This window comes from Passer montanus, unplaced genomic scaffold, assembly GCF_014805655.1.
Source record: "Passer montanus isolate IOZ18808 unplaced genomic scaffold, ASM1480565v1 scaffold64, whole genome shotgun sequence".
Lineage (NCBI taxonomy): Eukaryota > Metazoa > Chordata > Aves > Passeriformes > Passeridae > Passer > Passer montanus.
This window is the reverse complement of record NW_024371482.1, coordinates 2,156,533-2,161,220: the sequence shown is the minus strand read 5'-3', so window position 1 is coordinate 2,161,220 and position 4,688 is coordinate 2,156,533. Positions and strand designations below refer to the sequence as shown.

At 40.0% G+C, this 4,688-nt stretch overlaps 1 long non-coding RNA gene across 1 annotated transcript; it reads right to left on the bottom strand.

The window, feature by feature from the left end:
- Positions 1-438: 438 nt before the first annotated feature.
- On the bottom strand, positions 439-3,905 carry LOC120511328. The gene is made up of 3 exons (XR_005629696.1): positions 3,741-3,905; positions 3,120-3,306; positions 439-1,925 (listed from the first exon to the last, which is right to left on the bottom strand). It is a non-coding gene; the product is annotated as an uncharacterized LOC120511328 (long non-coding RNA).
- Between the last annotated feature and the right edge of the window lie 783 nt (positions 3,906-4,688).

The window sequence follows — 4,688 nt, the reverse complement described above, 5'->3', positions numbered from 1 at the left end:
GCAGGGACTAACCCAGAGGAAAAAGCTGGTGTCACCCTTGTCACCTCTTTAGGTGTTAAATGCTGAAGTAATTGTTCAGTTTTCATTTTCACTCCGGGCAAAACTCACCTTCACTTTCCCCGAGTAGTTGTTGCCTACTTTGGGGTTGACCTGTGGAGTCCTTTCTGCAACGTTCATCAAGTTCAGAGGTGTGGAACAGCTGCCAAATTCTACAGACAACTTCAGCAGGAGCTGCTCTTCGCTTGAGCCTACGAAGAAGGTTCTGGGAGTAGCAAACAAACAGCAAAAATGGCTTTGCTTAATAAATGGAAAATACAGGACATGTGAGCTATTTACAATAAAAAGCACCAAGACTCAATGAAGTTGAGGAAATATCTATTAAAATGAAGAACATTTCAAATTACATTTATTTTCCTTCTCAAATGTGTATGCTTTAATTAAGTATTTTTTGTGTTTTATAGTTCCTACATTATCAGGTCATTTGTAAATTCCGACATCTTTACATGCATTTTAAGTCACATTTCTTCTTCTACTGACAATTAATACTTCATTCAATTAATATTTTTACATTTACCAGAGAGGTAATAAAGTCTTTAATCTTTACCAAAAAAAAAATCCTTTTAATCATCTCCACTGTTGTGCTGCAGGCAATATTTCGTAGGTGTACTTGGAAGCTGGGTAACAATTGCAGAGCTGGAACTGCCAACACACTTTCTCCATTTGGAGGAAATTCCAGCATTTTAGTGCCTTGTCTTTAGGAGGAGGGATGTTGTACAAGAATTGTTCATTTTGCCCATAAAAAAATTGCTTTTTCTTTTTTATAGACATATCAAATCTCTTGTTCTATGCAGTGCACAGGAGCAGTGAAGGGACAAGTGCCTCCAGCACCTAATCCTAGAGGATCATTTCCCCCTTGGAGAAGCTGATGTGACAGGCAGCACCCAGTAAAGGGCTCCTGAAACAAAAAATTAGTAAGGAAGCTGGTGTAAACCTCAGTCTTTCCAGGCTTCTTTTCCCTTCTGCAAGGGTTGATTCAAGGAGTTCTGCATGCTCGAGGGTGTGAGCAGAGTGTCTCTGCAGTGTAACTTTGAAAAGCAGCACTGCAAAAGCTCACTGAGTCTGAACTGCACAAGGAATTCATGTCAGCAAGGAACAGAAGTACCTGAGAGCATGAACTGCACAATAAATGGCCCATGGCTTCTTGTACTTTAAAAAAAAAAAGAAAAAGGAAAGTTCACAGGGTAAAACATCACAAGGAAGGAAACTATTTAAACCAAATAAATGACAAGCATATTTTAAAGCAAATGGGGTTTGGCTTAGCAGAAGTAGCTTGAGCCAGGAGTACTTTGCTGGTACAGAGGGAACTCAGGATCCAACTTTGCTTTCATGATGCTGTGCCAACACAGCCCATTATGCAAGAGAGGACTTTTAAATCCTTATTTCAGAAAATAGGTCAGACTGAGCTCAAACACTTCCTTGTAGAAATACAGCTTAATGTGGATTTGAGTGACTACCATGGCTCAGCGCCAGGCAGCAACTTCAGAGATGTTGCTGAGAAACGTCCTTCAACCTTCTTTTGCTTCAGTCTTCCTTCTTCAGAGAAGGAGGGCAAAGCAACAAGACTGAGAGGTTTCCATCAAGGAAAAAAACCACAGGTTTTTGCCGTGGAGTAGCTACATCCAGCAGCTGGTGTCTGCTGGTGCTGCTGCTGGACCACGAAGTGCCTTGAGAGAAGCAGAGGGAGCTGCTGTCTGCAGGTGGGATGAGCAGAGAGCTGAAGCCCTGTCTGCTGCAGACATGAACGTGCCACACCAAAAGTTCATTTCAAACTCAGGTCAGGATTGACTGGAGGGGCACATAGTGGCAAAATCTTTTATCCATCCTAATTTCATGGCTAGATCTGTGTAAGAGTGAGGATGATGATTCTGAAAGGCATCATGACAAAAGTGTTTCATTATTTTGTTGCATTTTTTTCCATAAGGCTTAAAGCTTGACATATCCAATCAATTCCATTTCTCCTGTTACATTGTGGATTAGTTAATTGCAGAAGCAAAAAGGGGTGCCTGATTTATTATGTATAGAGCTTTGGAAAACTACAAAAAGCAGAAGCATAGACAAGTTACCCAGCACCACTAACGGCCTTCAGCAATGATGAAATGAAACTAACTGTAGTAAAAATGCAAATAAAAAGCAATGTATGAATTCAGGTCTCTGTCTTCATTAGAGAATCAATACAAAATGCATTAATTCAGGCAGTCAAAAGTAAAAAAAAGGGGGGATAGGACAGACTTGTGTTTATCTGTAGCCTTGACAGCAAAGAAATGTTGCCAAATTCCTAACCACACATATGGCAACTTATACCAGGTGGGCTCTAGTAGCCTGTGGCAACAATTCAGAGAACAAGTCTCCAGGCAAAAAAAAAAAAAGCCAGTTTCACCTGGAGACAGGAGGAGCCTCTCTTGAAATCTCTTCCATGATGATAGTGTGAAATTGCCAAGCCCCATCAAACTGAATTTGCACAAAATTTTAACCAGACCTTTTGGCCAGAATTAGTGCTAAGAAAATGGACCTCAAACCTGTGCAAACCAGAATTAGTGCTAAGAAAATGGAGCTCAAACCTGTGCAAACCAAACTTAGGGCTGAGAAAATGGAGCTCAAACCTGTGCAAAGCTTTCACTCACTGCCTGTGCACGGGTATGGGTGTGAATCAAACTTCTACACTGCTCTCTGCCAATTAACTCCAGAAAAAACACACAGGGGAGAGGCTGACAATATCAGAGATTTTGTGTGCTCTCCTGCCCTGATAGACATCGTAGCACTTTACTGCTGTTTTACATGTCCAAATATTTGCCTGGATAAACAGACTTAGAATAGTTTGAGTAAGCTGCACTTTGGAAGCTGGATGAGTCACACCATGAAGAAATATTCTGGGAAAGGTCTAGAGCACAATTACAGACAGAAAAATGAAAGGAGTCAGCACTCAACAATATATCAAGGGTAGAAATATCCAGACTAAGTTTGCCAAAGGAGGCCTTTTCCAAAGTCTAATATTTATGAAAACTTGTTTCATAAAACAATCAATTGGATTGGAATGCCTTTTTAAATAATAAAATACTTACTTCTTTCTGTGTCTGGACACAGAACATCCCATGTGAAGGAAAAGAAATTGAGCAGTTTGAGCAGAAACCTGCCTGGCATGCTGGGAACACCCTTGAGAACATGACATAAATATTTGAAAATAAGATTTTATACTCTTCTGTAATTCTGCTTGTAGCACAAGGAGGCAGGGAACCACAATAACACACACTGTAAGAGAAGGCTCAGGTTATAATTTTGTGCCTCTCAGAGTGCAGTGAGAAGGCTCACACACCTCAGAGAGCCAAGTGCAGGTTTAGCAGATTATGCAGATCAATTGTAGACAGAGAATTAAGGAAGCAAAAAGTGATATTCCCACCATTAAATATAGGTTGGAGTCTTAATAAGGTACAAAGTGAGGGGAATGAGAAGCTTTGAAATTGAAGTTATTATGCGCTGCATCAACTACCAAAAATTACACGCTAATATCATTCTCTTGCTTTTATTCCTCTCCAGTTCAGCAAAACCCACTCCCCTCAGTCTCTTTCTTCAGGTACAGCTGCTCCTGTCTCACAGATGGGATAACACTCCCTGCTCAGACAATGAGCTCATCCCCATCAAAATGAAACATCCTTCCCAAAATGCCCCAAACACAACAACATCACCATGGATCCAGAAATGTCGAGATGTGCACCCAAAGTCACGCCACAGCAAAGGTTCAATCACATCAGAAGCAATAAGTATGAAAATTATGTTTTATGAAGCAAAAAAACCTGTGGAGAGAGACCTTAAAAAAAAAACAAAAAAAACCCCATAAGCACCATTTATAGGGGAACACCAGACCAAGGTGAAAACTAGAAAGCTGCAAGATCACAGGCAATTATGGGTGACTTTCTTGGCAATCAGGACTTGCAAATTAAGTCCACCTCCTGCCCTGGTGGCTGATTGCCAGGAACAAGTTAATTAACCATCACTAACAAATGTGCTTGTATGGTCTTGCCTAGCCTTTAACTAGCTGGCTCCACCTCTCCCTGGCAGCTTCCCCTGACTGACCTCCTGTAATTGCCCATGGGCCAAACTCATCCTTGGGAAAGTCTTTTTACCTTTAGTTTGCACCAAGAATGAATTTTGCCCTGAAAATATTTCCTGGCATTTTCCTCACAAACTAAAGGAAATAATAAAATCTTTCTTTTTATTTCATTTTTTTTAAACTTCTCTCAACATCATTGACCTTTCCCATCTTACTCCAACCACCTTCACTTACATCCAGTTCCTTTTCTTTCAGCTGATTTTTGCAAGCTTTTTTTTTATTTTATATGTTGCTCATTGAACTTTTTCCAGTCCATGTGTCTTATTCTAAAACTACAATTCACGAAATAGCCTAATTCTCCAAATGGTGCTGAACTGAGTGGAATAATTACCTTACTTGTTTTAGGTCTCTGCTGGAATCCAGAATTACACACTTGGAAAATTATGATTGTTTTATCTTCTCTTTTTTTTCTTTTCTTCAATTTCACAAGATGTGTGAAAGACAGGTTTTTATAAAGGACATAAACCCAGCCAAAACTATAATTACCACAGACGGAAAAGAATTCAGAGGAAAGATGATTTTA